Source organism: Canis aureus, chromosome 7 (genome assembly GCF_053574225.1).
Source record: "Canis aureus isolate CA01 chromosome 7, VMU_Caureus_v.1.0, whole genome shotgun sequence".
Classification (NCBI taxonomy): Eukaryota; Metazoa; Chordata; class Mammalia; order Carnivora; family Canidae; genus Canis; species Canis aureus.
Genome location: NC_135617.1, coordinates 54,734,394 through 54,754,310, shown reverse-complemented (window position 1 = coordinate 54,754,310; position 19,917 = coordinate 54,734,394). Strand labels below are relative to the sequence as shown.

At 33.1% G+C, this 19,917-nt stretch overlaps 1 long non-coding RNA gene and 1 pseudogene across 2 annotated transcripts; one reads left to right on the top strand and one right to left on the bottom strand.

The window, feature by feature from the left end:
* Positions 1–13,790: 13,790 nt before the first annotated feature.
* LOC144317394 (beta-defensin 112-like) lies at positions 13,791–17,911 on the bottom strand (annotated as a pseudogene). Its single transcript, XR_013383400.1, has 3 exons — positions 17,660–17,911; positions 16,347–16,509; positions 13,791–15,896 (listed from the first exon to the last, which is right to left on the bottom strand). The product of XR_013383400.1 is annotated as a beta-defensin 112-like (transcript).
* On the top strand, positions 15,540–19,118 carry LOC144317395 (uncharacterized). The gene is made up of 3 exons (XR_013383401.1): positions 15,540–15,938; positions 18,411–18,521; positions 18,906–19,118. It is a non-coding gene; the product is annotated as an uncharacterized LOC144317395 (long non-coding RNA).
* The last annotated feature ends 799 nt before the right edge of the window (positions 19,119–19,917 follow it).

Genomic DNA, 19,917 nt, shown 5'->3' with positions numbered 1-19,917 from the left:
TCATCAGAAAACTGAAACCCAGGGTTGTAGAATCTGTCATAGATGAGTAAAGAATGTGAGGCTGCTTAAAGATAATCACACCCCCTCATGTTACAGATGAGAAAAGTGAAATCAAAAGAGATTAACTTACCTGCCTAAGATTCATTATTCTTTACCAAAAAATGTTTCAAATAATAAAGTTCAAACAGAAACTGGATTTAAGTCAAATGTGAGGAACTTGAGATAGTTTTGCTTTTTTTCTGGAAAAGAAAAAAAAATCCCTGAAAATTCAGCCTCAGCTGATAGGAAGAAGACCACTTTAATGTATCACTATGCAACATTTATTTAACGAATAGTTATTGAGCACTAAAATTTGCCAAGATGGGCAGCCTGGGTGGCTCAGTGGTTTAGCGCCTCCTTCGGCCCAGGGCCTGATCCTGGAGACCTGGGATCGAGTCCCACATCGGGCTCCCTGCATGGAGCCTGCTTCTCCTTCTGCCTGTGCCTCTGCCTCTCTCTCTCTCTCTCTCTCTCTGTCTTTCATGATTAAATAAATAATTTTTTTTTAAATCAATGAATGGACAACCTCAAAGAGCTTTTATAAAAGATTAATAGAGTTAATTCAAGTAAAACATTTAGCAAAAGATTCAATACATGTGAATGGAAACACTATCTATTTGTGCTATTTTTAATGAAAGCCCCTATTAATGACTGTTTAAACCCAAAACTCAAGTGGTCATTAGGCACAGAGACTTGAGACTGTTAGTACTGGGTTTTTGTTCACTAAAACTCAAGTGAAGCAGACACAAGACTTAGAGAAATAGAAGCATAGAAAAGCATTTACCCTGAGCACTCTTTTTAAACTTGTGTTATTATTTATCCTGTAATCTAGTTCTCAGAGGATGAAACGATTAAGCATGTTTGGAATCTTCTCAAAATTAGAAACCTGTTATGCTCACTTTATCAAACAAGGGCCCATCTTCTGGTAATTCTTTCTTTCCTTTTTCTTTTTCGTTTTTTGGAGGGGGAAGGGCAGAGGGAAAAGGAGAGCGAGACTTCTAAACAGGTTCCACATCCAGCACAGAGCCCCACACAGAGTTGACCTCACAACCCTGAGATCATGACCTGAGCTAAAATCAGAAGTGTGCCACTCAGTGGACTGAGACACCCATGCACACCTTCTGGCAATTCTTAATGTTTGATACTGTTTATCAGCAAGTCTTCCTGGAAACAATCTCATCCTTTGAATGATTTATATTTGTTCCTCCTTCACTTCTTTGAAAGTTCTTTACTTTGTACCTTTCCTTTTCTTGCTCCATAGATTGGGAATTCCTAAATATTGTGTCCCCAGTTTTGCTTTTTTGTTCTATCCAGATATTCATCCAGTCATTTCTTTAATCTTTATTGGGCTTTTACTATATGTCACATAATCTTCTGTCCCCTAGGAAGATGGAGAAACAAAACAGATGCTTCTGCCTTCATGGAACTTGCTTCAAACCAAGTCTCATTCAGCGTATGTGACATCTTCCCTGAATACTTTTTAAAAAGTGAAAAAGAAAATAAATAATAAATAAATAATAAATAAATAAAAAGTGATTATTTCCTCTTTTGAGAGCAATAGTATTTATATGTTTTATTTTATTTTGATTTATTTTATTTTATGTGTGTTTGTATGTATTGTTTATAAGCTACAGAAATTTATTTCTTGCATTCCTGGAAGCTGAAAAGTATAAGATCAAGATGCTGGCAGATCTGGTGTATGGTGAGGGTCTGCTTCCAGTTTCATCGATGGCTGTCTTCTGGCTGTGTTTTCCCATGGCAAAGGCACAGAGGGAGTTCTGTGGGGCCCCTTCTATAAGGGCACTAATCCCATTCATGAGGGTTTCTCCTTCACCTAACCACCTCCCAAACACCATCACATTGGGAATTAGGTTTCAACATATAAATTCTGGGGGGACACAGACATTCAGTCCATAGCAGGCACCAGTGTGGTAGAAGGTATCCACAGGGAATATACCTTCATCCAGCCATTCTTAATTTGCATGCAGAGTCACCTCCAGGTGACATTAGCCTCTGGATGTCAGGTTAGGTTAATACCCTTGACTGAGGTAAAACAACCATCCTTCTTCTTATTTCCATGGGGGGTACTTTAAGGGTTAGAAAGTATGTGCAATAACAGCCTTAGAATATAAACCATCTCAATATATATAATCTCCTTTCCTAGAACACTCCTCACCTAGACATTTTAGGAGAGCTATAGTAGATACAGATGTTTTTCTATCTCTCACTCTCTTCTGTTGTTGTTGTTGTTGAAGTATAATGACATATAGCATGACATTAGTTTCAGGTGTACAACATAATTATTTGATATTTGCATACATTATGAAATGATCACTGTAGTATGTATAGTTGATACCCATCACCATTATAATTATAAATTATAAATTATTTTCCTTGTGATGACAACTTTTAAGATCTACTTTCTCAACAACTTGCAAATAGGCAACACAGTATTATTAACTATAGCCATTGTGTTGTACATTACATCTCCATGACATTTATTTTATAATCGCAAGTTTGTATCTTTTGCCTCTCCTTACCCATCATAGTATTTTATTTGAATCACTGTAATGGCACATATTACATTTTACCTTGATATGGAATTTCTTTAATATACAATCATACAAACCTCAGAAAAGGAAGAAAGACAGTGAAAATACCTGATAGGAAATTTCTTCTCAGAAAAAAGGTAAAGACATCTGTCTAGACAGAGTTATATCATAGAACTATTTCAATGAAATTCCTACTTCACTTCTGAACAGGTTTAAACCTCCAACAAGCTAGAAGAAAAAATATAACATTTAAAATAAAAAAAGAAAAAAAATGTTGTGTCAACCTAACCATCAGGTATTGGTTAACTATAAGCCATACATCACTTTCATTGTTGTATTTTCAGTTTTTCTTTTTTCCTTCCAGATCATGACTCTCCAGATTGTATGATGGAAATGAATGTAGTTATTGCATAGAATAAAACACACAGGGGAGAGAGAGAGAGAGATTGAGAGAAAGAGAGAGAGAGGGAGAGAGATTCATGAAATAAGGAAACAACATTTTAATTTTAGGCATTCCCTAGCAAGTGGTTCTGACTACTGAGGCTTATCACTTTTGAGACCATTTGCATTTTTTGTTGAATAGTGTCATATACAAAGAACTTAGAGTGAGAGAAAGTCTATTTTATTTTTGTGTAAAATATCATCAGTCTATACTTCTCTTAAAATGACCCTTTTTGCAGAAGATGCTAGGGGCATTATAATTCCATTAGTAGTGGATTTAACTTACTAAAACATCAAGGTAAAAATGATATCTCAGTGATCTCCTCAATCTTTTACACACGTTTCAAAGACACTTCCCATTCTAATATCAAAATGTTCAAAATACTTAATATTATGACACCTAGGAACCGAGAGTTAGAATTTACCATAGAGAATTTTTTTATTACATAGATGTACACAGTGAGATCCAGATGAGTAATTTATCATAGTTCCTTTTACATATATTGATTTTAAATGTATATGCTACTAAGAATGGGGATTTGCTAATACTTCAAAAGTCATCCTAACCCCCTTAAGTATACCTTCTAAGCAGAACTATGAATAGCATGGCACAAAAGTCTAATTCATAAAGCCCAGTACTATGCTCTGATTTTTGCTGTGTATTCTCAAAGATATATTTTTCTAAGATTTTATTTATTCCTTCATGAGAGACACACAGAGAGAGGCAGAGACACAGGCAGAGGAAGAAGCAGACTCTATGCAGGAGCCTGATGTGAGACTCAATCCCGGGACTCCAGGATCACGCACTGGGCCGAAGGCAGGTGCTAAACTGCTGAGCCACCCAGGGATCCCCTCAGAGATATTTCTGATCTAGTCCTCATGTGAACCATTTTCAATATCTGACATGAAAAAATGAATTAACAATAGAACTAACCATAGAACATGAAGGCCACCATCAACTGTTGGATCAACTTGGAGTTCCACACCTACCAACCATGTCCTACTACCTTGACTATAATAATATGGCTTTACCAATATTATGAAGAAAGAGACCAAACTAAGAAATGGATAAACATCCAGAACAATGAGATGGCTGAATATTCCTTCAGGATTTCAAGAAACCAGAAATGAAGAAGGAATAAGTTGAATGCAAGTGTGTATGACGCTTGGAAAAATATGTGAATTAGTTGCTAATGGAACTGTAAAAACAAGCCACTGAAAAAAGTGATTATACTTATGTGATTTCCTTGAGATTTATTAGGTGAAAGAACAGGTGAAATCCATTATGGAATTGGATGGCCACGTAACCAACTTGCACAAGATGAGGCTACAGAATCTGACATGGCAATCTCTTCAACAGGTACACACAGGGAGATAGTGAAGACAAGATCTCATTCTTAACTGGCTTCCCCTTAGCCACTGCAGTATCTTGCCTATGCAGCATATGCACATTTGCCTTACCTTTTCTTTTTGTAAGTTTTCACAAGTCATTCTCTTGTATTTCCTAGTACCATTCCTTTCAATAAATGAGTTTGATATACCCCTATCCTAAATTTTATGTGTAAAACAAAAATTCTCCTTTTAAGATTTTATCTTTAAGTAATCTCTACAACCAACATCGGGTTCAAACTCACAACATGGAGATCAAGAGTTGCAAGCTTTCCCAATGGAGCCATCCAGGTGCCTCAGAATAAAAATTATTCTTGAAAATCAGAAACCAATCCTCATTAGTTATTATTTCTCATTAATTTCTCTTGTAATACCCTATACAGGATCCAGAAGTGAGATTAAAGATTAACCTTAGCTAAATGTCTCTCATTAAATGTACCCCTCCTTGCTAAGTGTAATGGGAAAATCACACAAAGTCAAGGAATATTGGACAATATTTAGGTAGACATTTTCTTTTGATTAGGATTACCAGGAGTTTATAGTTTATACAGTTTAACAATGTAGTTAATGAAAAAATTACTACTTGCTTTTGTTGATCCTCTACTGTATCTCTATTTAATTAACTGATTTCTCTTCATATATTCATTATTTCTTTCATTTTTTACTTGATTTATTCTATGATCCTTTCTGATTTCATAAGTTGGATATTTAGCTCATTATTTTGAAATCTTTTTCAAAACGGAATAATTTATGGGTATAAAATTTCTTTTTAAAAATATTTTATTTATTTATTCATGACAGAGAGGCAGAGACATAGGCAAAGGGAGAAACAGGCTCCCTGCCTGATGCAAGAACTTTATCCCAGGATCCTGGGATTAGACCTGAGCCAAAGGCAGATGCTCAACCACTGAGTCACCCAGGCATCTCTATGGGTATACAATTTCTTACACCACAAATTTTGATATGTTATTCTTCCAAAAGGTAAAAAAAAAAAAAGGGGGGGGAGAGAGAGAGAGAGTGTGAGAGAGAATTAAGAATCTATCATATATTGTTTCACATTTGGATGGTGCCACTTAAGAAATGAATGACCTTGGAAAAGTAACGTAATTTTTTTTTCTCATTTTAATCTCAGGGTTTCGTATGCAAAAAAAGAGAAATCTCTTAACTATACTTTTCTTATATATGTGCTTAAAATTAAGTTAAATATTTATGTGTTTGCATACATATATGTAGTAGATCTACACTGTTAGGGCTCAAACCAATGATATTTAGATGCAAATTATCTACACTTATAAGGAGTGTTATAAGTCCATCAGCCAAAAAAATAGTCTATCAGTCTATCATTGTTATTTCAGTGAATCTTCATAGCTCATGAGAATTTGTTTAGAAATTACAAAAATAAAAATCTTAAAGATTAAGCGACTTATAAAGATTTTTAGGGAAGAGTGTCAGCATTCAGATATCAATCTCTGCTTGTCTACATCAGAACTAGACCTCTTAACTGAAATGCTATTCTTTTTTTTAATTTTTATTTATTTATGATAGTCACACACAGAGTAGAGAGAGAGAGAGAGAGAGAGGCAGAGACACAGGCAGAGGGAGAAGCAGGCTCCATGCACCGGGAGCCCGACGTGGGATTCGATCCCGGGTCTCTAGGATCGCGCTCTCGGCCAAAGGCAGGCGCCAAACCGCTGCGCCACCCAGGGATCCCTGAAATGCTATTCTATATCAAATCCCATGGCATCTACATTTTAAGAAAAAGCAATGTAAAAAAAAAAAATCGTATTCAAATTTAAGCATCATAAAGTTATTTAAGTTAGAACTATAATAGATTCAGAAAATATCTTATCATGTCAAATATAAGTAGGCTGAAGGAATGTTTTCTCATATTTTTTATCCTCATTCTATTGTTTTTTTTTTCTTTTCACATAAATTCAATTATTTTCAATACTTAAAGAAGAAAACAAATGATCTATTCCATTAGTAGTATGGCATCCAATCCTTTGGGCCCATCAAAAAAACTCAACTGTCTTGGATAATAAAAATGGTACAAAAAAAAAAAAAAGTACATTCTATTTGGTGGTTAAATGGAGAAAAAAAATCTTTAGGCCAATAAATGAGGTCTGTTTATGTATCGTACAGATTATTTTTGCACTTTCTTTATTAAGTCTTTGTTACTTCTTATCTCAATAAAAATGTTTTACAGACTTTCTAGAAGAAAATAGTAAGATAAATACAGCAAGCTTATACAAGTAAGATCACCTGAAAAAAAAGTGTAGATATAAAATAGAGATAAACCTTCAGAGATAACTTTTATTTTCCCCTACAGGACCAAGCTGGTTTTTGACAGAAGAGAAAGCTAATTTATTATCTATTATCTCTAGCTAAATCAAGCAGAGCCGTAGGAAATCATTCTGTCCTCCCACATGGATTTAATTGAGTTCAGGGATAAGGAGAACAACAGGACCTCATCAAAGTTCCCTATCACTTCCTTTGCCTTGGGGCTACCAGCTATGGATTGTCTCTCCACAGTTCCAAAGTTCTAGTACTCACTTCTGATCTTAGATTCACGTTTTTGAAGTTCAGAAAATTGTCATCAGAGTTTGGAGAAATGTTTACAGACAACAAAGTAAAAGGTCAACTAACATATTTCTCTTTATATTTTTCCCATTTTTCAAAGTATATTAGCCTCATAGATGTAAAAGACATTATAAAAAATTAGTGTACTTTGAATATAGACTATTTAGATAACGTGTTGTTTATTAATGTCACTCTCTTGTGTATAGTAACAACTATATAACTATGGTTATAAAGGAAGATACTATAATATGTAAGGGATACATGCCAAAGTATTTCATAAATTGTAATGATAGCTAAAATTTATCTTCAAATAATTTTAAGAAAGTAGACAAGAACACCACACACACACACACACACACACACACACACACACCCTGTACCAAAATATCAACATGTTAACAATTGGTTAGATGAATCTAGATGACAGGTATACAGGTATTCATTAGTAAACCAGTCTACAGCTTTTCCTTAAGTTCTACAGTTTTTCAAAATAAATATGGCAAAAACAGGTAAAATTCTCAAACTACCGGGTTGGTCTTTGTTGTTATTTACCATATAAGATAGTGCTCTAGATAATATTTATAATTTTCATATTTGCTGCCTACACTGAAATATGAGCTTCCCAAGTTTGTCCCAAGTCCCAAGTTAGAGACTGATGTTTTACTCTCTGCTCTAGCAAAGCAACAGCATTTTGCACTGAAGTAAACTCATTTTTTTGTCAAATAAATAAGAAAACGTGACAAACATAAAGGGATCATGTAGCCACTGACCATCTACCCACGCCAAGCTAGTAGTCTTCCATCCTGTGCAGGGCTGTGTGTGTGTGTGCTCATACTCATGCTCACTTTTGACTGCAATATAACACCAGATCATTTCTCTTTTGTCTTATTATTTCATTACTTAGAATTGTAAAAGGTGATAATCCTGCATTGGAGGGGAGAATTATAGACATTACCAAATGTCTTTTTCCATATTGATCTCAACTTGACTCATACAATTAGAACTTTCAGTTCCAGTAATTATGAATGTCCTGTTGTTTGATGTTTTCATTTTATTAATTTAACTCAAGTAGTTAAGCATTATTTTTCCATTTAACTACACTAAAGGTGTCATAAGCATTCATGATTTCAAGTCCAGACCAGCTTATACTAGTACTACCAGTATCATCACTCCCAAAATATTATTATTTAATATTTATTAGTTAATGATAACTATTAATATAATTTTATTATTTTACATTTAATTTTATTTTTACTATTTATTATTTAATTTTATTATTCTATTTTATTAACTCAATGTTTAATAATTAATTTCAATTGATTAACACTGATTGATATTTAGTGATTATTAATTATTATAGACTTAAGAAATGCTGTATCTTCTGGGATTTAATTCTTAGACAGAATATGTAGTGTAACTATATCCATTCCACAGATGAGAAAGCTAAAATCTTAAAATGTAACCAAATTGCCTAGGGTCACTCACCTAGTAAGTAGCAGAGCCATCATTTGAAATCTGGAAATGCGAGGCTTAGTCATCCACTTTACCAATATACAATACTCCCTACTATTGAAAGCTTAACTGTTTGAACATAGTGTCTTGGTGTTATCTGAGTAACTAATGGCCAAATTAATACAAAAGCTTATAGGGAGAATCTGGGAGTGTTACTGTATTATCTGGGGAGAACTTGAAATTTTATTTTTTTTATTTTTTTTATTTTTATTTTATTTTGTTTTAAAAGATTTTATTTATTTATTCATGATAGTCACACAGAGAGAGAGAGGCAGAGACACAGGCAGAGGGAGAAGCAGGCTCCATGCACCGGGAGCCCGACGTGGGATTCGATCCCGGGTCCCCAGGATCACGCCCTGGGCCAAAGGCAGGCGCCAAACCGCTGCGCCACCCAGGGATCCCAGAACTTGAAATTTTAAATAGAAGAAGCATTCCTAGAGGCATCATGGAATTACTAGAGCAAGTTTATCGTTTATTCTTGATCCCTCCAATGACAATCCACAATGAAACAAAACTGCATGAACTCAGATTTGGATGATTATTAATAGAAGAAGAAATATTCCATATTAAAAATTCTCTATTAATGAGTTGTTTGCTTCCCTGAAGTTATGGTCATTATGATCATTGTAATGCAAAGATCTTTTAAGATTCATTTATTTGACTTGAAAGACTAAACAACTTGTAACAAACTGAAGATGGATTACACATCTGAAAAATGGGTCACTACGTACAGCTTTGTCTCTGATAACTATGGTTCTTAGGACTTGATGTTCCCTTTCAGCAATTATATTCCATGAAATAGTAGGTGGTTAAGGAGAGTGCGTTAGGGGATCCCTGGGTGGCTCAGCGGTTTGGCGCCTGCCTTCAGCCCAGGGCGCAATCCCGGAGTCCCGGGATCGAGTCCCACGTTGGGCTCCCTGCATGGAGCCTGCTTCTCCTTCTGCCCGTCTCTCTCTCTCTCTCTCTCTCTCTATCATGAATAAATAATAAATAAAATCTTTAAAAAAAAAAAAAAAAAAAGGAGAGTGCGTTAGGTTATAAAATTGAATATCCTTGACTTATTGTTGGATCTGGATTCTTTAACCCTTCTGTTCCTAAGATTCCTCACTTGTAGAAAGAGGATATTGGGATAGAATATTTCTAATAATTTTTCTCCCATTATCTCACATTCTCTGAGGCTTTTCTCTTGGGTAAGTGTATGGCATGAGTTTATTTTCATTAGAGAAAGCATAGCTAATCTGATGGAAGAATTTTCCACATGTAAGTGGAAAATTTTTTATTTCATGAAATAAAAAAACCTAATAAAAATACCTTGTGTGTGTATGAACATAGGTATGTACGTGTATTAAAAACAAGAAAATTTAAATTTCTGTTTCATTTATTCAGTTTAATTTACTTTTTAAATTTTATTTTTATTTCAAGTTATTTTTAGTTTATTTATTTCCAATCAGGAAACCAAAACTTTCTAAACAATTTATCTGGGTATTTAAATTACATAATTTGTTATACTGATAATAGAGAAGTTGAGAAGCCAAACAGAATAGTTACATTCCACAAAGATTAGTACGGCAAGTGACTGGTACTGTGTCTAGAGTTGAAGAACAGAGAGACAAGTTGTACCTCCAGAATCTAAAAGCTATGGTTATTTAGTAGGATCTAGAACTATGTTGGGTGTTACCTGAAGGGAAGTGGAACCATGTCAAGAGGGGATCTATAACCAAAAGGAGAATTAACCAGTACCAGGAAATAATATCTTGAAGCAGAGGAGAAGGAAAAAGTAGTTGGGCTTTACCTATCCACCAGGCATTCTTCCTTGGGTGCTCACAACTGTCTAAACTCACTCAGAAGAGAGATAATAAAAAGCAGAAATATTGCTTATCCAAAGAAGGAAGAAAATTATTAGAAAGAAAACAGATAATTAATGCACAGTAGTTTTATTATCTCTAAACTCTTTATTGAAGAAGACTGCATGTCTAAGTGTACAGCTCATTAAATACCCACAAATTAATCCAGTATGTAACTGGTTCCCAGATCAAAAAGCAAATATATTACCAAGTACCTTGGAGTCTTCCTCAGTATATCTCCCAATCACTACCTCATCACTCAAAGTAAAAAAATCTTGACATCGAACAACATACATGAGCTTGATGATGATGATGATGATAATGATGTTGATATGATATGATAATTTTACTTTTGAATAGAGTTAGGTTCTTTCATGTATTTTTTTTTTGGCTTCATTTTTGCTCAAGATTATGTTTGTAGGATTCCTCCATACTGTTTGTGCAGATGTTTCTAATGTAGCCTTTTGAGTGCATGAGTAATAATATTGTGTTGTGGAGTTAATTTGCACTTCACTAATGAGGCTGAGCACATTTTTTATATATTTAATGATCAAATGATGAATATGAATATCCTCTTTTTGAAGTGTCTGTGCAACTCTTTATCCACTGAAAATCAGACTTTAAGTCTTACAAAAATCTATTTATGAATTTTTTCTACATATTTCAGATGATTCCTTTTGGACAAATGGATGTTTAAAATATTTTCCCATTGTATGGGTTGCATTCTCCCTAAATCCATTTGAATGAACAGAATTACTTAAACTGAAAGGAGGGCAATTTATTAATTTTAGTTAGTAAATTTTGAGGGTTACTTATATTTTTTACTCCAGGCCATGAAGATGCCATATATTTATTGTTTTATCATTTGCTTTATTTAAGTAATTCACCTAGATCTACATTCTGAATCTATATTGTGAATTAGAGATCAAAATAAATTTTTCCCATATGATATTCAAATATCATTTATTGAAAAAATCATTTTCCCAACTTCTCTGCAGTCTTATCTATGTTAAAAATCAAGTGACTCTAAGTCTATTCCTTGACTTCTATTTTGCTCTAATAGTAAATACTTGCACCTATGTAATCCACATTTAACTACTATTCCTATATATTAGACCTTAGTGTTTGATAGAGTAGTCTCTGTTTTTTCAAGACTACTTTGTCTTTTCTTGGCTCTTTACATTTCCTTACACATTTTAGAATTGAATTGTCAACTTATGGGTGGGCAGGAGTTTTCTGGAGTTTTAATGGTAATTTCTTTGAGTCTGAAGATGAATTTAGAGAAAGTAAAAGTATTTGCGATTCAATTTTCCCATTACATGAACAGATTATATCCCTTCAACTATTTTTAAAATTTCTCTGCATATATGTTTTAGATTTCTATCTATACCATTTCTAAAATAAGGTTTTATTATGTGTGAGGTACATTTTTCATTAGAGTTATTCCTAGACATGTAATGCTTCTCTAAATGTTATATATATTCTTAATTTTGTTTTTAGTTAGTTTTTGGTATACAGAAATATAATTTACCTTTTTATAGATTTGTTTAGTGAGTTTGCTTTGTTTAGTGATTCTGCTAAGCTGCTGTAATTCTAGTAGTCTGTAGATTTCTCTGAATTTTCTAGATACATAATCATGTTGTATGTGAATGACAGCCTTATTTCTTTCTTTTCACCCCTTATACTATTTGTCCTTCTTAACTTATAGTACTGGTGAAGTACTCCAGTGTAATGTTTATTCTTAATCAGTTTCTGACTTGGATGAAAGTGGTCAGCAATCTACTATAAAATATGATGTTTCATGTAGGTTTTTTTTTTTAAGATTTTATTTTATCTATTTGACAGGGAGAGAGAGAAAGAGCAAACAGGAGGAGTAACAGAGGGAGAGGAAGAAGGAGACTCCCCATGGAGCAGGGAGCCCGATGCAGGGTTTAATCACACAACCCCCAGGATCAAGACCCCAGCTAAAGGCAGACGCCCAACAGACTGAGCCATCCAGGTGCCCCTCATGTAGGTTTTTTAAAAAAATATTTATTTATTCATGAGAGACATAGAGAGAAAGAGAGGCAGGAAGAGACACAGGCAGAGAGACAAGCAGGCTCCATGCGGGGAGCCTGACATGGGACTCGATCCCTGGTCTCCAGGATCAGGCCCTGGGCTGAAGGCGGCGCCAAACCCCTGAGCCACCAGGGCTGCCCTCATGTAGGTTTTAATATAGCAAAACACTATCAGTTTAAAAATATTCCCTCAATACCAAAACCAAAGATATTACAAGAAAGGAAAACTACACGCCAATATCTCCCATGAACATAGATGCAAATATCCTCAACAAAATTTCAAATCCAACACTGTACAAAATAAACAAAAATGAGTCTAGACACTTTTCACAAAAATAATTCAAAATGTATCACAGACCTATAGGTAAAGCACAGAACTATAAAAAAAAAATCTTAGAACCTAAGAAAAAAAAATATATGATCGTGAGTATAGAGATGACTATTTAGACATATCACCAAATACATGATCCATGAAAGAAATAACTATAAGCTAGGATTCATTAAAATAAAAAAAAAATCTACACTGTGAAAGACAATGTCGAGAGAATAAGAAGACAAACTAGAGACTGGGAGAACATATTTGCAAAAGACATATTTAATAAAGGAATTTAAGTTGAATTTAATATTCAAAATATACAAAGAACTCCTGAAACTCAACATAAGCAAACAACTTAATTAAATAATGGCCTAAAGACCTTAACAGACACTTTATCAAAGAAAATATACAAATGTCAAATGAGCATGTAAAGAGATGTTCTATATTGTATGTCTTCAGGGAAATGCTATTTAAATGAGATACCATTCCACACTTTACTAAAATGGCCAAAATCTGAACATTAACAATACCAAATGACGATGAGGATGTGAATCAGCAGGAACTCTCATTCACTGCTGGTGGGAATGCAAAATGGTACAGCCACTTTTTAAAGTTTTTATTTAAAATCCAATTAGTTAACATGCAGTGTAATATTAGTTTCAGGTGATTCAACACTTCCATATGACACTCAATGCTCATCACAACAAATGCACTCCTTATTCCCTATCACCTATTTAACTTACCCCATCAGCACCTCTCCTCTGGTAACCATGTTTCTTCTCTATAGTTAAGAGTCTATTTCTTGGTTTGCCTCTCTGCTTCTCTCTCTCTTTTTTTTCATTTTGCGAGTTTGTTTTGTTTCTTAAATTCCACATATTTCTCTGACCAACTTATGTCATTTACTATAATACTCTCTAGCTTCATCCATGTTGCTGCAAATGGAAGGATTTTATTTTTTTGATGGACATTATATATATATATATATATATATATATATATATATATATATATATACACACTACATCTTTATACATTCGTCAGTTGATAGATACTTGCACTGTTTCCATAATTTGGCTATTGCAGCCATTGCAGCCACTTTAAAGACAGTTTGGCAGGTTTTTTTTGTTTTTTTTTAACAAAAGTTAACATACTCTTATCATACAATCCAGCAATTGTACTTCTTGGTATTTACCCAAAGGAGTTGAAAACATATTTACATCAAAATTCACACATGCAAGTTTAATTGTAATTGCAAAAGCTTGGAAGCAATCAAAACGTCTTTCAGGAAGTGAGTGAATAAATAAACTTTGGTACATTCAGACAATGAAATATTATTCAGAGATAAAAAGAAATAAACTGTCAAGCCATGAAAAGGCTTAGAAGAATCTTAAATGCATATTACTAAAGTAGCCAATTTGAAAGGTTGCATACTGTATTATCCCAACTATATGATATTTTAACATGAATTAATGTTTAATAACTCCTACCAATCAGTAGGAAATGAAGCACAACCAATAAAAACATGGACTCAAGGTCCAAACAGAAATTCACAAAACATCATATCTAATGGCTAATGGGTATGTGAGAAAGTTCATCAACATCATTTGAAAAAAACAAGTAAATGAAAAACCAACATGATATGCACTTAAACACAGAAGAATGGCTAAAATTGGAAAAATGGGGACCATTCAGAATTCTCATGCACTACTTTTAGGTAAATATAATTTGTTCTAAATACTTTGTAAAATTGTCAGCTATCAGTAAAAGACAAACATGAATAACTTATATTGAAACCATTCTAACCCTTAGGTAGTTATATACCCCTGAATAATTAATGCATATGTAAATATTTTTTTAGTATTTTTATTCATAATGTCCATTTATGTTAAGATAGATACATATATTGTATTTTGGTATACTGTGGTATCACTCAAGTATGGGTCAAGACTTGAATTGTACGTCTAACTCACAAGATCTAATAAGGCTTGTTTAACTCCAGTTTGACACAGAACAGAGAACACAGCAATATACATACTAGCAAAGTCACATATAACTGATTAACACCTAGATTTATTTTTCAATGACCCCAGCCACTGTACACAGGATATGTTTTGTTGTAAATTCAGCCCAAAGCTGATATGTATGCATATCAGAGCAGCATAAAAGAGCCACCAGGTATATGGTGCTGTAGCTTCACCCTGTTAACCTCTATAAGGTTAAGTGAGTAACTCCATTTTCCCCCAGGATTTAGTACCTACAAGCAAACACACTAAGACTTCAATAACTATCAAGATAAAAATAGGATAAATGTCATCTGATACATAAGATATATATCTTTAAAGCACAAGACAAAATAAAGAGAAGTTAATTGTAATCATAACACTATAACAAATAACTGCAGTTATGATTATGATTGTTATCGCTACAGGGTACAAGGACTTATCTTACATCTCTTTCTTCTTATAATAATTCCCCTCTATTCTACCCTTTGGGGCAACTCTTCTCAAAGGGCTAGCTAAGCACTTGAATTATTTTTATTGTAAGAATTTTATCGGTAAACAGGAGAGGATAGCTAATATGAGAAAGTTACAAGGACTCCATGATAATTCAGGGATAACACATACCCTCCATCTCTCATCAGCTCTCTCCCTACTCCTGACTCTCAAAGAATGCTTGATATACATCACCAATCATTTACAACATGCTTTTTACATTCAGCATAGAATTGGCCCCAGAATGACCTTTAGCACAGTAGTCTCATCATGGATTTTTCTTATCTAATGTTTCTATTCTTGAGTTCGAAGTCTCATTCTGTATTCTACTCCTTTTTTTCTAAGCAGATACAATGTTCAAGAGTGATTCAAACTGAAATACATTTTATTTAGCTCTTTATTCAGTATAGACTTATATGGACAGAAATACTAGGCCATAAATAAAGGAATAGAGGTAATGAACTGAAGAGAAGAGTTAGTTAATATTTGTCCTCTTTTTGTGAATGGATCTCTTCAATAACTCAACGTGGTCACATTCTTTCATGCAGCAAAGAGTTGTAGGTCTTCCACAGTATGCCATCTTAAATTCTTTTTCACCACATTTATTTTTACATTGACTACCAAGTTTTATGCATGCATCCCACCAATTAAAGACAGTATAGTGTTCTTTACTTCTAGCTGAAAGAAGACAAGAATGGATGGAATTAAAAATTCAGGTAAGAAATGCCAAGATTTAAAAGAAGACTTACAAAGAAGCACAGACCACAGAGGGAAGAAAAGAGAAAGGGCTTCACTGTTTTTCCCCCCATTTAAATCTTTCTGTTCCTATGTAATAGCAAGCCAAAAAATCAGCAAGTATCCTATTTAAGGATTCTGGAGCAATGACTGGAGAATGTTCCCTTTTGGAAATAGTAAGAACATCTGTCTAGATAGTTTCATAAAAAATAAGACCCTATGACTTTAAAATGATACTTCTTTCTCATTCTGAACATGAAATTCAACCTTCATAAAACTAGAAGTTCAAAGACAGGAGTTAAGCAAATGGGGAGTGGGATAGAGAACATAGGATATTTCCTCCATTTCATTTGATAGGTAGTGATTAAAATTGCAAGATATAATTCTACTTGTTTTATTTTACCTGGATTGTTTTTTTTGTGTGTGTGCCATAATTTGCCTTTTCAAATATTGTGGAAGAATTTTGCTTCTCTGAGTATAGTATCTCAAACTTTTTTCTACATATGGTACTCAATGGTGACATAGAAGTGGTAACAGGTTGGTCACAGCCCGCTGCAAAAGGAAAAAGGATTACTTTTGAAGCATAAGAAAAGGATGCTTTCCAAAATAAAGACAATAACATATTTTCCTTTATTCCATGGTTCTATATACTATAAGAGGTTTTTTAAAAATGATAATTTTGTGAAATATATCTTCAAAATTAGGTTGAATAAGTAAATGAATGACTTGGTTTTTATAAAGATCACCTCACTGACTATTGTAATGAGTAATAAATTAATAAGGGCAAAAAGCAGAACAGATGCTAGCTATTAGCATCATTACTATTAAGAAAAAAATCAGATCAGTGCATATTTAAATCTAAGTAATTCTATATACTATTTCAGAAAATTTCTAGAAACAGAATTTTAATGAACATATTTTAATAAATTTTTATAAAGATGATGAAGGAAAACAATTATTCTCATTTAAATTAACTCTAATTCCTTGAGTTACATTGTTAGTTGAAGTTCAGCTCTCTTTTGGTGAGAAACTATCAGCTAAAAAGTTACTTATGTTTGCATGTCAGAGCAGAGTAGCAGTAAGAAAATGGAATACTATAGGTTTATTTTATGATGATCTCCTTTGATCTCAACAATGACAGATAGCTTGGTTACCCAAAAAAGTAGCAAAATAAAGAATTTAAATGGAGGTGAGTAGATGTATAGCTAATCTTTGGACTTCTGGCAAGCCATTTAACCTCACTTAACCTACGTTATTAATACTCTAAGTGTGAGACAGATAATTTCCAAGAATAAATTCATTCCACTCTAAATTTTTTTTGAATCTACTAATATATTAAATTTAGTAGAATTTGATTATTAAATAAGGACGTTTCAGGAATTGATTAAATCATGGTAGTGCTAGTTTTTTCAATAGCTTACATATATATGTAATTATATGTATACATGTAAAGAAATTTATAATATATAAATATATATTATAAGTAAAATCTCATGTAATCAAAGTGAATTGCAGACTTTACTAGTGAATTGTCCTTGAAAAATTATTCATATATCTCTTCATCTAGGGACTGTAAATAAATATATGGTCTTGCCAATAGTATTAATATAATGATTCTATAACATTAATGATATTTATTTTTTAAAAATCCTGACCCCACCTCACTTAGTGCTAACCCCTGTGGCAATAATATTCATATTACCTGGTGGAATGAAGACACCAAAAGACAAAATAATGAAAGAAAGAAGGATCTTCATTGTAAATGACTTCTTAGGATATAACAGTTCACAGATCTTCTGTCTCAATTCAGGTATTGCTGAAATAAAGAAGAAAAAACAATCCTTTCACTTATAGAACTCTTCTGCACAGTCTTGATTACTGAGGCTTATTAAGAGTAAGAACATTTCTATGCTTGGTTGAATGTTCAAAGAGATAGTGACTAGAAAAAGTTGGTGCATTGCCACACAAAAATTCCATATTCTGATTTCTCTTGAGGCAGTTTCTCTAAGAAATTTTAATAGTTACAAGATTATGGGTTTACATTGCTAAATGATCAAGGTTGAAAATAACCTTGCAATAATTCACATGATACTAAAGAAGTATGTTTTTTTATATAACTACACTTATTATTTTAATGTCCCTAATGTAAGAATCACAATGTAATGAGAAATCCAAAACAGAATTTTAGACTGATATTACCAATTAAGGATACTTAATTTTACACAAAAAAATACTGAGATCTAGAGTGGTCAGGTGATTTCATAATCCACTAAATTTTTTGTTAAATATATATTAGCATTAACAATGACACTGTACTGACTTGTTTGAAAATTATCTTATCTAGCTTAGTTATACCCAAAAAAAGAATTATCCCCTCAAGTAAGTTTTATGATGTTAATGTATAAACATCCTGTGTTTAGAAGTCAAACGCATTTCTATTTTTTTCTATGTAGCATGGAGTTATTTCTGAGATCATAAGTTTTCCATGGCTTATTATAGCAGATTGGAGAAGAGCAGCTGAAATTGATCCTCAAATCCCACAGGAAGCACCAAAGGTAGGAAAGGTAGGTGTTTTTTTTTCCAAAGATAGGAAAGGTGCAATATTGTTACCTCTAGGGACTGTAGCCCATCAGAAATTTATTTTGGATATTTCATATATTAAATCTCAAGTTAAAAAAAACACAGCAAAAAATATATATAAAAATATATAAATATATATAAAAATATAAAGTATGTATAACTCAGGATAATTTGTGAGTTTGGTTTAGTCCCTTGGAGAACATGGAAACCACTCCCTTTTATGAGCAGGTAAACACCATCTCAGTCTTTTACTCTGGATGCCCAACACATTAAACAGAATCTACCTCATGAAGTAGAACTAGACCATTCTTTTCAATAATTATTTAAATGTGAGAGTACCTATCATTTAAATTGTTTTTGTCTTACAGATACAAAGAATTTTAAATCACAGATAACTGGATAGTTTAGGAATGCTTGGATTCATTGATCACTATTCTGGGATCATGTTGTAGTTATTCCAGATATTTAGGAAACATAAAGAAAGACCTTGTCACTGCCTTGAGAAACTCAAATTATTTTTGAAAAGACAAGCCAAGAAACATATGACAAATCAATAAGGTAAATGTCATAAAAGTTGTATTAAAACAATTTTTTCATGTGTTCTGAGCGCAGTTTTTTCCCATCTAATACCACAATGTTCAACATGGAAGAGTACATATTACATTTCTGGATTAGGGATTTTGTGGATCTAATAAAAAACACCTAAATTGTGAAAATTAAAGCAAAAACTAGTGCATTGAGTCCATTGGAGAAAGTATTCTATCCTGTTTCATTTTTTCTTCATTTCCTAATTTTCCTTATTAAATTATAAAGAAGCAATTTATTGCCACAATTAGTGGCCCAGGGTCTGCAACATTCACATTTATCAAAACCACATCATCTTGGACAGTGAAAATATATAAAAGGTGCCTATTTTGTCAATTCAATCAATTGGCAGTGGCTATCTGGACTGCTGAGCAAGAGAGAATTCTAAGGCCAATTCCATGTTCAGTGAGAAAGAGTGTTGTAACTAAATGGTGACGTATATCAAACATTCCAGGCAAGAAGAGTTGCTAAAGAAATATCAGATATTTATTGTCTCCAAACTAATAATATGAAATACACAGGATGATAAAATCTTTGTAACTTTTGCCTATGATATTATTTTCTCCATTCATACTTATTGCTAAAACTTCTAAAAAGAAAAGCAATGTAGTAATTCTAGTATTTAAGGCAAGCAGCTTTACAAGTCTTTTAAGGAGTGCAATCTTGAGGGCGTAAGTAGTGAAAGACTCATGAAAAAAATCAGTAGATTAGAAAGAAAAAAAGAGGAGGAATGGAAAGCTTATCTGTACATGAGAAGTAACCTTTTAACTTAGTTTATAAAAATCCTAATAATCC